We start from the raw sequence: 13,798 nt of genomic DNA on the forward strand, positions 1-13,798 counted from the left end.
TGCATCGCGGGCTAGCTTGAAGTTACCTCTAAGCTTTGCACCTATTTGGTCTTTCACTATTTTGTCGTTAGATGGGGTCATTGGGTCTCTTTGCATGCCGCTCTTCCTACTGCTGGTCCACCAGGGCTCCCAACTCTTCCACCTTCTATTTTTTGGTTATGCAATCTTTGGTTTGGTGATTGTCTGTTTGGTGGTAGGTGCAATACTTGTGTCTCCTCTCACCCTCCACAGCCATACTGGTATACACGTGGGGTCCAAGTCGCCCTTGAACCGACCTTAGTGGCCCTTTGTGGAAAATGCTCGTTTCCCATCCTAGCCTCGAGCATATTCTTCTTGCGACTCTCACGACTGGTATGGCTACCTCAACCTGCGGCCCTCTTGTCTACCTGCTCTAGCTCTAATTGTCGCAGGGTCGTCAAAGCTTGGAGCGTGTCTTTGGCGTTGATGAAGCTGTAGGCCTGATCCATGAACTCCCCCAATGAGGTGGGCACTTTTCGTGCGATCTCGACCATGAACAGGTTCCTTGGTCAGATTCCCCCCAGTAGGGCCATTAGGGTGATTTTTTCGCCTTGGTCTTCTGTTGTCATGCACTCTTTGTTGAATTGGCCAAGGTATGACTTCAGGCTCTCGTCGATGCGTTACTTTTAGGTGAGAAGGTAGGCCATGGGGCGTCTCTTTTTTCTGCTTGTTATGAACTGTGTCCGGAAGAGGCGGGCAGCTCCGCAAAGCTATCAAAGGTGCTAGTTGGCAGAGACCCAAACCATGTCCTTGCTACCCCTTTCAATGTGAGGGGGAAGGCTTTGCATGCCACTTACCCTAGGAACCCGTGTAAGGGAATATAGGCCTTGAGCGTTTCCAAGTGGTCCATCGGGTCTCTGGACAGATAGTAGGCTTCCATTTGTGGAACTTTGAATCTTGCGGGTAGTGGGACAACCATTACCTTTACACTTTGCATCGGATGGCGTTTTAGCGGAGAAGCATTTCTACCTCCCTCACCAACTTTTTAACCGTTTTTGCCATTTCATCGTTCCTAGCTTCCATCACTTTGGATTGTTCTTCTTCACGTCATGAGGCTTCAGAATGTGTTGTTGCTAGTATGCAAAGGGCACATTACTAAGGGAAAAGCAACGAGCAAGAAGCTACTACTAATCCCTCAGACAGTGTCACTGTTGTTGTAGTGTTTCGTGGCTTGGGCAACTTCTCCTTTGGGTTTGGGTCTCAATCTGCAACCACGTAAGGTGAGGGAGGGCTCAAGGAGCTCGTGTAACCTCTGAAGGTTTAGTTAGTAAGGAAGATGATGAAAATGATTGAAAATAAGGGATAAGTGTTTATTAGTTCAACCCCACCTCAAGTGGATGGAAGGGGGTATTTATATACCTGGTCTTGGGGGCCTAGTTTTAAGAGATGAATTAGGCCCCATGAATTTTTTCATGGTATCAGAGCCTGCCACAGGATGAATGGAGGCCCACACTACTTACTCGATGACAAGGACTAGAAAAAATACGGGTCTGCACGTGAGGGGGGGTGTTGAGGAATAATCCCACATCACTTGTGGACAAGGTCATGGATATGTTTATAAGCAATAAGCAACCCTCTCTTATTGAACCAGTTTCATGAGATGAGTTAGGTTCAGAAATTTCTTCACTTCTAATAGAGGACCTTAGGGGTGTGTCGCTCATACCTTCTTGCCATGTTCCTTGTTAGCCTATTGTCAGGTGGCAATGCCCCCACAATCTAATTTGGATGTCTGCTAACACCTTTATCGCAGGGTGTCATGTTTGGCATTATCCTCCATTTAATGTGGCATGGCCATGGCTAGGTGAGTCCGTGCCACCTAGTCTATCAAGCCATCATTGTTGAGGTGTCAGGGTTGTTCCTGACACCCTGACTCTACACTGCTAGCCACTCCCCTCACTCTCTACCAGGTTTATGGCTGATTCTCAAGTGTCTGGGTTTGCCTAGGCACCCGGTCATGTCCAGACCGGCCTCCTTCTTCCCTTGGGGCTGTTGTGCCCAGCATGTCTTGCAGCCCACCTTGGTATGGACTTCTATGATAGGCTTGTTTCCTCCGGCCCATGTCTCGGGCCCCTAGGCCACACAGGGAATTACCCCCACACACTCTCATAGAATTGGATCCATGAATTAATAAGCCATGAGTAGTGAGGGAGCACTTGAGGGAATTGGAGATAGTGATATGAGTAGCTTGACAATTGCACATCAGTTTGATTCTAAAAATGTTCAAATGGCGAGTGTAGAGATGGTGATTTATAATGAGGTTCCTTTTGTGTAGTCAAAGTCCAAGGATGTTGCAAGGTTTGTAGGTTTGTGATGAGAGATTATATTAAACTATTTAAAATAGAGAAGGAGAAGTTGAAGACAATATTTAAGTCAGTTGAGTGTGTTAGTTTAATTAGTGACACATGGAAATCAATTCAAAGCTTTATATATCTTACTACATACGTTGTTAATTGTAAATGGTAATTGCACAAAAAGAATGATAAAGTTTTGCATGATTCCTAATTACAAAAGAGACTATTGAAAAGCATTTAGATTCATGTCTACATGACTAGAGTATGGGCAAGATCTTTTCTATTACGGTTGACAACGTTTCTTTAAATGATGCTTACATCAAGTATTTGAAAAAATTTCTAAGAGGTCATTTATTGGGAGGAAAATATACTCACATGAGGTGTTAATGCACCCATATTATTAACCTTGTTGTGAATTGTGGGTTGAAAGATTGTGATGATTTAATCATTAGGGTGCCCAATGTGGTTAAGCATGTTAGATCCTTTCTAGCAAGAAAGGAGAAATTCAAAGTGTATAGAGGAGAAAATCGGCTTATTAAAATTGGTATGCCTTGAAATTTCCATTAGATGGAACTCAACTTATTTCAAGTTGGAAGTAGCAAAAGAAATTCAAAAGTCAGTTTTGTGATTGGAGAAGGATGTTGATTATTTTCTTTGTTATTGTCATAATGTGCACTTGAGCCTTTTGGACTCTAGTTATTGGAAAAGGGTTAGATTATTAGTAAAGTTTTTGAAGATTTTTTATGCTAATGTTAGACTTTCTAGCTTTTTGTATGTCACATCCAATACTTATTTTTAGAATCTTTGTGACATCTCACTCACATTAATGAAAAAATGAGTCAAAGTGATCATCTAGTGTTGAGATGTATGGCGAGCAATATGAGAAACAAGTATGATAAACATTGGGGATCAATTGAAAAGATTATTTTTATGATATTCATTAGTGTTGTTACTCTTTTGCATTTTTGGATTAAAAAAAATACATGGTGGCAATATGATACAAGAAATGATAGTATAGTTGAAACAACTAATGGTGGACATGTGCGAGGAGTATAGTGTTGCGTATTGGGGTTCAAGTGGGGTTGTTCCCTATTCAAAGCCTCGTTCTTCACTTGATCCTAATGTTGATTTTGATTATCAAAAGAGTTTTCAAGTTGAGTATGAGAAAGAAATTGTTGAATCTAGAGTTGCACAAGATCTGTGATGGTCATTTTTGTTTTCATTATTTCATTCGAGTTACCCTTCTTTACAAAAGGTCGTGTGCTTTGAACTCTTTCATAGTTCACTGTCTCAAAGAAAAACTGAGGTACTCATATGTATGCAAAATTGTTTAAGAGATCCAATACGCATTGACCTTTGTGTCTCTTGGATAATGTCGAAAGTTTGAGCAGCATAGTATAATGATTTTATTTCTTATTTATATATATACTATTATTTTTTTTTTTTTTGGTAGTGTTTATTATTTTATCATTAAATAATCATCATGTATCTTTTTTAGAGTTTGATCTTAAAACGAACTTTACTCATGTTGATTAGGAATGACTCAAAAAGACTTTGAGCTTCTAAAGTGTATTGTATAGCCAGCCTGCGTGGTGGTATTGACTCCCATCTCATGCACTCTATGTTTATGTCATCATCTTCAGCACTTTCTGCACTAATTTGATTTTAGTTTTTATTTTTATTTTTTATTTTTTTTGCCCTGATTGTGATGACTACATATATGACCTTTAATGTTACTGTTAACGTTGGCATATTTTCTGGTTTGTGAGGATACATTAATGCTCTTACTTCTGGTTGTGTGGATGTGCTTCTATTGTTTGTCTATTGGTTGGTGGGTCGTTTTTTTAGTGCTAGCATTGTTTGTGGTTGTGGCTGGGTCTCTTGTCCCCTAGCGTATGGACGTACTCTATTTATTGAGGACAAACTTATGGCTAGTTTTTAGTGTAGCATTATGGTGTTCGTGCTGGAAAAGGACATACATTTGGCCTACTATTGTTGTGAAAGTGTTAGCCTGCTGTGCTGATCGCGGAAATGGTTCCATTTATTCAGCTCTTTCTAATACTGGTTGCTGGCTGCCCTGTTGGTCTTCCTGCTGTGCAAATTACTGTACTAGTTTTATTTGTTACATGCTGTCTTTTTCTAATATTAATGCTTCTGGGTTCAGTTGTTTAGGGACACGGGTAAGTTTGGCAAGTGGAATGAGATACAAAATTATTATATCATCTCATTTCATCGTTATAATTTTTTCAAATTCATACACAAATTATAATAAACAATTCAACTTTTTCAAATCCCAATTCAACTTTTCAAATCACAAAATAATAATAATATTTTAAACTTTCATCTAAAATTAAAAATTCTCCTCTCACTGTTTAAACCTACCTAAGATGATATTGACAAATCAATCTTAATTGGGTGTAATTTTCAATTCTTGGCGTTGGACCTTAAAGTTTCCTCTTAAATACATAAGCATGGGCCAGTAGAGCCACAAGCTGCTCCCTGGAACCCACAGATATATCGATCCTTCTTGTTTTTAATGACTAACTAAACAAGGTAACTACCATATAGTTCTGTAGCCATTCAAAATGGAATACACAACCAACCGTGTAAAGATGTGAGGTAATTACTTGTCATCACATGGATGGATTTTTAACAAATTTATATAATACAGATATAAATGTTGAAAGAAAAAAACTTACACTGCTGTGACCGTATAATATTTTTATATCCACAATAGAAAATCTGGATTCAACCCAAAATTTATCGTGATTGGTCGGGTCGGGGCGCTCAGCCAGCCGAGCGTAAACCTGACTAGGACAGGTCAAGTTGCAGGCCTATTCCTAAGGATTGATTAATTCTAGTTACTTTTCTTTCACAATTAGTTGTTTATGAAATGATCAAGATTAGGAATAGGATGCAAGACTAGATGATGATATTGGGACATTTGACATGATGCCATGTTTGTTGTGACTGTAGAGGTGGAAACCAACAATTAAATTTTTAACTACATGGCAATCATCTGAACCAGAATGTATGGTTTCCAATTTTGAATTCCCTTTTTGCCACCTGCCTGTACTGTATACCTCACTACAAAGCTAGCTAAATGTGCGTTCTTTGCATCCCTGAAATCTGTCAAAACGTTAAGGTGAAAGTCTAGATGGTTAATTTCTGTTCACGACTGCTACTATCTTTAGGGGAAAACTACACAACAACGCCTGTCCAGTTTGCATGGCCCAGCTTTTCTTTCCCTTTGTACCTCGGGCTTTGCTAGACGTAATCGGTAAATATAATCGGTATATATACAGTCGGTTATACGGAATAAATAAAAAAAATTATAAAAATATTTTTTTTTCATGATTGTACAGAATGAATAAAAAAAAATTATTTTTTTTCATATAAATTTTATATTAATTTATTTTTTTTAAAACGACTGCACATCGACTATATTTAAAAATCATTTTTCTTTATCCCTTACGGTACCCTTCCTTGACCTATCTATCCATTTCACGTTCTACTCTTGTGATTGGCCTGCCGACAAGTAGCCAGCCTTTTACTTTTCAGATCTGTCACATGTGTTATCTCTTCTGTTTAATTTATTACGAAGTGAAACATCATACAATAATTAAGCATAGAAACATCTCAAAAACCAATATTGACATCGTCTAGAAACTCTCCTTGTCGAACTAAGTTATAAAATCGCTCTTTACTTTCTAAGTGAATGCAGTTAAAGATATAATATTTTTAATGATGTAGTGAATATTTTTTATTTTTAAACAATATTTAAAAGTATTTACATTTGTCGAAATCCCAGTCGGATCCCATGTGTAGAGCCACTCGTTTAAACAACCTCTGGAAAGAGAGAAATTAAAGACGTTTACGAAATAAAATATAATTTGGAGGTAAGACTTGGTGGACGCACGCATGGGTCAGAGGAGCAGCTTCGGAAACCTTACGCTTTTCCTTTTTGTCCATGTTTCGGTTCCCTTCAGCAGACAACGCATGCATTCCTCTTGCATGCTTCTTCCGACTAAAGTAAGTCATAACTCACAGCTAACAGACAATTCTTTTTCCATTTTATATAGAAGAAAAATATAGTTACAAGTATAATTATATATTAATCTGTATATCAATGTAATATGATTGATTAAAAAATAGATTTTATTAAAAATAGTGTTAATTTAAATTTTAAGTCTGAATGAATCAGTATTAATTCATAGATTAGTATGCGATTATGTTTGTATATAACAAAATACTTAATATATACTGTTCCCCTAAATTTAAAAGTTCCGTTTAACCATGCAACGCTTATATCAAAATTATACGGATTTTTTCTATTAAATTTATTTTATAATAAAAATAATTATATAATCTGATTTATTATATCGAATCACGTTAGGACTACGAATTTATTTTCAAAAACGACTAAAGTATTTCTCCAATTTTATTTATGTTTACCCATAAAATAACACCCAAGTTTCTAGCTTGGCTTTGCTATTACGTAAAATGAATTAAAGAACCCAAAAAGAAAAAAAGAAAAAGAAAGTGGTACCAGTACGGACAATAGTTCACACCCATATGAGTACATTCTAGAGTACATATATATAGCAGATCACAACTAGCTTTTTAATTTGTGTTTGTTTGTTCAGAGAATATTAGTAAAATATGTAATCTACTGCTAGCAGGAGCTGCTGTAAAAAGACTGTATATCCCTCAGGCAAAAGAGGAAAAAGTGTTAGAAGCCTGCAAATATCGAATATTAGATACTGCAGCAACGAATTATATACGCTACGTTTTAATTAATATGGAAAACTGTACTTTCACTGAAGGATATTCATGGATTTTTTACATGGAATTGTTTTTTATTTTTTTATTTAATAATTAAATATTTTTTAATAAGTTTGTGAGTTTTTTTTCTTTTTTTTAAATGTTTAAAGATATTCAAAAGAATGTTTTAAAAAAAGTAAAAATTTATACTAATTGGTAGAAAGTCTTTGTAGAATCCTGGTTAGCCTTAGCACCATTTAGTAGAGGTTTAGATAGTTTAGTAGAATGAGACGAGATAAAATGAAAGTTAAAAATTAAATAAAATATTATTTTTATTTTAAAATTTTAAAATATTAAATTATTTATTTATTTTATCTGAAAATTTAAAAAAATTATAATCACCTAGGATTTTCTCGTATCTAGAGCTGAAGCGCTTTCTCATATCTAACAATGTAGGGTTCTAAATTGAAGAAATGCTTCTTGTACTAATGAATTGGAAAGTTGATTTGTACCTATTTTGTTTAATTTTTTTTCTTAATGGTTAAGGAAGTGAATATTATTGAATTTATGTATTTTAAAAAAATGTTTAAAGATATTAAAAAAATATTTTTCAGAAAAACAAAGAAAATTCACTATAAGAGAATGGACTTTTTGGGACAAACTATTTCATCCTAAAAAATACAATTTTCATCCTAAAATATTTTTAGATACGAAAAAAATTTATCTCAAAAAGTAGGTCTCAAAAATTTTTTGTAAACATTTTTTTTTCCGTCTCAAAAAAATACTTTTAAGGCGAAATGGCCGACCAATTCGAATTTTTTTTTTTTTTTCATGACGAACAAAATCTATTCGAACAGGAAAAAATCCGTTCAAACAATTCAGTATCTATTCGAACATCATGATTTGAATGACACGAATTTGTTTGATCTTGTTTGAAAGAAGAAAGTGTTTGAACGCTTTACTTTCATTTGAACAACTCGGTTAGTGTTCGAGCATAAATAATCTGATCGAACCTACTTGAGAAATGTTTGAATTAAAAAATCTATTCGAACGTTTAGTTCGACAATCTTTGTTCAAATGATTTATTTCTCATTCTAATGATGATGAATTTGTTCAAACAAAATAGTATGTTTTCAAATAATAAAAAATGCAGTGTTCGTATCTATTAGTAATATATTCAAACCCAAGTAGTGAATTTTAGTTTCATTCGAATGGTTTTAGGTTTCTCGTTCAAATAGTGGGGAAAATGTGTTCGAACGATAATAAATAGTAATTGCATATTCGAACTAAATATATTAAGTTTGAACGGCAATCATGATACAGTAAACCACAAATTTAAAATAAGAAAAATACATTTAAATATTATTATTAAAACATCACAATTATTCAAATGTTGAATTACGGCAAAATAAATCAAAAGAAAACGTAAGAAAATAAGTTATAAGTTGGTGGTGGCGCAAAGTTCTGGGTCAACATCATTAATTGCATCTATTAGAACATTTTTTGAGATTGAATCTTCATCTTTTTTTGCAAGTTTTGTTCCAATCATGCCTCTATATCCATTGTCTGATGTAATAATTGAGCCTCCAGTTTTCATTGCTTGGACCTCAAATGTTCGATCTTGAGTCTTGCATCTTTTATTTCCTGAGAGTTGTTATTCAATCTGGTTTGAGAAGAGGATAATGTTGAGAAAGGCTTCATGCGACGTCCTAAACCCCTCAAATATCAAGAACGAGGTCCAAGAACTTGATAAAAGATCTCTACATCGTTAACAAAAGATTCATCAGATGCAACATCAGCATTTTCCGATAATGAAACCATCTTCTCCTACAAATAAAATAAAAATAGAAAAGAAAAATCATTAAAGATAGTATAAATAACATAAATTTTACTATGCAATAAAAATAAAAATTTAAACTTACATAATTTTCTTTTCCTTCGAGACTATTCCAAGCACCATCACCGTTTTTATGCGATTTAGCGTACAATTGGGTAAGATTATATTTAGTAAGACTATCTTGTTCCTGCAAAAGGAAAATCTATATTATAAATTTAATAAATGTTGATATGTTAACATTTAATGAGGAGTAGTATAACGTTACCAATTTTATTTTATAGTTGATGAAAAGATCTAGAACTCGCATAATGATATATTGTTAAATTTGCCCTATTTGTTTTTGTGACAAAACTCTGTTGCTACAAGAAAAGAAACAATGTTAATGAATCTAACATATAGAATTAAGAAAGATAGCATTCGAAATTACCACATATGCTGGATCTTCAAACATATCACAAAACTTCTTCTATTTGTTTGGTGGTATATTTTGGAACGGATTTTAACGTACCTCTTTTGCACTATTAAACTTTTAATAGTGTGCATGATATCTATCTTTGTACCTCCATAATACATTGCTCATCAGCTTATCAACCATTATTCAATCCTCTCGTTGACCAAAACTAAGTTCAAACCCATCATTGAAATAGTGTGAAACAATTTGTTTAAGAATAAACTAATTATAAACTAAAAAATTATTTAATAAAATTATTTTCTAAGTAACTTCCTCACTAGGCAACGAATTTTGATGTGATTTTTCACATCTTGAAGAACCTTAGCCCAAAGGGATGTAGATATGGGTGCATATGTCTAGGTAAGGGTACCAAAAAAGGATGCAAGCCAAGTTGTGGATCCCAGAGCCACTAATGTGATAATAAAAAATATCAACTTTAATATTTTTTTTCACTTTCTGCACTTTCTTTATGTAGACTCCTTGACCTTGGCGATGGCTTACAATAGTTATACAGTATTTATAGCATAGAATATAGTTTAGTATTTTATTTTTAAAACACTATTACTTAAATAATGATACAAACCCTTCCAGTTTTACACATAACATACATTGTTCTGAATCTGGTGATGTTGGCCCACCATCATCAATGGTACGCAAACCAATTGAGGAGTCGGTAATGGATAAAGATGACAAACGAGTTGTTTTGTGTTTTAGAGACAAACCTATTTTAAACTCTAATAAATTATTATTCGAAAAAATATTCTTATTTTATAATAAAGATTCTTATACATAAACAACTATCATTGACTATCAATTTTACTCGACCAGTCGCCCTTATCCTCACTAGACACCTTAGTTGACTCATGTTCTTCTAACGAGGCGCCTTTAATTACTTCTAGTTCAACATCTTCTTTAAGCAATGGGAACCATGTCATATGGGCTGAGATTAACAAATAAATTGATATCTAATTCATTCTCTTGATATACTTCTTTATTTGTTAGATTATCAAATTCTTCATGTTGTCCATCCACCTCTGTAATGTAATCATATATATATATATATTTTTTTTGTGCAAACTTTTGTATTACTCTCCCATGGGTTTTCTTGATTCAGATCATTTAAATAAAAAACTTGATTTGCTTGGCAAACGAGAACGAAAGGATCATCTTTATACCATGTGTGAGATGTCTTGACACTCACAAGATATTCATCATTATGTACTCCCAACCTAGTATTTGAGACATCCCACCAATTACATTTAAACAACCAAACCATATGTCCCCCAAGTACCTTAACCCAATGATATCTTCAACAATTTCATAGAAGTCAATGCTTTCCTCCCCATGGCTTCCTTCAATTACGACCCTACAATTTTTAGTTTTTCTATATTACTCTCTATCAGCTGTATGAAATCTATACCCACGCACCAAACATGCTAAGTATTGAATGGTCCGCCTAGATGGACCACGTGTCAAAGCATACAGTTCACTTGAGATTTTTTTTTTAATTATCATCATATCTCAATACAACCTACATTAATAAATTTAATTTCAGCTATATCAGTGTTAAATAGGAAAAAATGTATTTTAGTGGTATAAAATTCGTAGATAGTAAGACATTGTTTAGTAATACCGTCTGTTCAAACCACAAGGCGAACTCTTCTTCATGCTTATTTTCTACATTAGTTACACCATCCACTTGAACTAATTGAATATGTTCACTGCAAATATTGACATTAACAATTAATTCATATCAGTTATATTATATTTCAGTACTTTTAAGTTATTTTTATACACATACATCACTAACCTCAAGTACTTGTCAATTTCTGAGCAGTTATTCAATATATATCATTGGGCTCTATTAAACTCTCATCCAAATAAGTCATAGCCCCTTATGTGCCTATGAGACGTACGGTTTGAGAAAATATGGAAAATGATGAATTTACTCCCAAATGCTTACCTTCATAATTTTGGTCTAGTCGCATGAATCTAATATCAACCCTACGGAAATACATAGAACAAAATGTATGTCATTCATTATTAATGTAAAACTTTGCAATCAAACATTCCAGACGAGCCTTATTCCCCATGGATCACTTAAGTTTTCTTAAAAACCGTTTAATAAGATACATCAATCTATACTAGACTAAACCAGCAACTAAAGCCTCATAAGGTAAGTGCATAGCTAAGTGAACCATTACATAAAAAAATGATGATGGATACAAACTCTCAAATGTGCAAAATATCACTGCAATGTCAGCTTCCATCCTTACTAATGCATCAACTTTCAATATTTTACTGCAAATGCCCCTGAAAAATCCTTAAAATTATGTCATGGAGACACAAATATTTCAAGTAAGCTTTCCACACACCCCAACTAGCAATAAACACTGCAAAATACATGGCAATCGTGACTTTTAAAATCAATTATCTTCTAATCATGGCTTTGCACACATCTTGATTTGTTCGAAGCATAGCCATCAGGTAATTTGGTTGCCATGAACCACTCAATTTTTTTTTTTTTTTCGGTTCATCATTTGACAGTGTATACCAACTAAGGGGCATATAAGCTGATAACCTATTATCTTGTAAATGCAACTCCCTCCTTATCCTCAATTCCTTTAAATTTTTACGAGAGTTAGTTGTATCTTTCATCTTCCCTTCTATTGACATCAGAGTGCCTAGTATATTCTTGCAAATATTTTTCTCAATGTGTATAACCTCTTGATTATGGCGTAGTGTCAAGGTAGACCAGTATGGAAACTCAAAGAATATGCATTTTCCCCAATTCAACTCCATTGCTTGTGATTTCCTCTTTCGAGCTCTTGCATCCTTGCCAAATCTCTTTTCTTAAACATTCATCAAATGCATGATAGTATCTAGACCAGACAACTTGGCAGTGATGACTTGCACTCAACTTTTCCCTCAAACATGGCTCTATTTGAACGCCACATATGATCATGGGGTAAATATCGATGATATTCAATGAAACATAATCTTTTACCATTTGTCAACCATTGAAACTGCATATCTTTATTACATGTAGGGCAAGCCATTTTACCTTTTGTGCTCCACCCAAACAAGTTTCTGTATGTAAGAGAATCATTTATTGTCCATAGCACCGCAACATGTATCTTGAACTTCCTTGATGAGGTCCCATCATATGTACTGACACCATGATCCCACAACTCTTTTAACTTTGCAATCAGTGGCTGAAGATATACATCTATTTCATTCTCAGGTGATCTTGGCCCTGTTATAAGTAGAGTCATCATAAAGTATAGATCCTTTATGCACTTCCAAGGTGACAAATTATAGGGCATTTAATAAGATTGATCAAGTACTATGAGTACTCGTGTTGCCAAATGGATTAAGATCATCCATTACTAACCCAAGTTGTACGATGCGAGGTTCTTTGACAAAACATAGATAGTCAGCATTAAATCTTTTCCATTGTAAAGAATTTGGAAGATGTGAAAGAAAGTTTTCATTTCTGACTCCCTCTATGTGATACCAAGACATATCTTTCGCAGTTGACTATATAACTATGAGTACACTATGACTATACTATACTATACTCTATATACTAAACTCATTTTACTCATCATCCCCACACAGCACACCACATATGATTTTAATTTTTATTTTATTTTACCCTTATTAAATGTGTGGTGTATGAAAAATGAGAATGGATTTTTTGTAAATATACTATACTATAAATTACAATATATGCAATTAGAGTATAAACTATTCGAACAAAGTATGTGAATGTTCGAATGCCTATTCGAATGTACTTGTGTCGTTGACAGAAATGGATCGTCCTAGCTTATTCTGGAAGCCTAGTGCATCGATTGTTCAAACGAAATAATTTCTAGTCGAATGGATAAAACATTCCTATATCACTTTCGAATAGTATAACATATGTTCAAGCGTACCTGTGTCCTTGACTTTCTTACAATGATAGTTCATAACGTATTATGCAACCTTCATGAGACATTTACTCAAACGATAAATTTAAGTTCAAACAACTAAATTAATTGAAATAAACCGTTCGAACTTACAAATACTAGTTTGAACATGACTGTTCTTAGGCATAAGACCCAATTTTCAATTTGAACGATTCATTTTCACATGCCCCGTCCAAAGCCACTACCGTCGTTTGCTAGCACTCTCCGTCATAGACTGACCATTGTTCACCATCTAAGAGGTATGGCCCAATATACTTGTCTCTATAGGCTTGAAATTAGGTTTGAATCTTGCTCCAAGTCCAACCACTTTTTGGTGCTTTCCTGCCGCCAAACATGGCATTTGGTCATATACATGATGGAAGGCTTTACTCCATGTTGATTTGTATGCTTAAAACCAACTATTCTTGATGAATCGTTGGTTTTTCCGTTCAGTTGAGTCAACTCAACCATGGATCTCCATGGGTTC

This window comes from Carya illinoinensis, chromosome 5 (genome assembly GCF_018687715.1).
Source record: "Carya illinoinensis cultivar Pawnee chromosome 5, C.illinoinensisPawnee_v1, whole genome shotgun sequence".
NCBI classification, from domain to species: domain Eukaryota; kingdom Viridiplantae; phylum Streptophyta; class Magnoliopsida; order Fagales; family Juglandaceae; genus Carya; species Carya illinoinensis.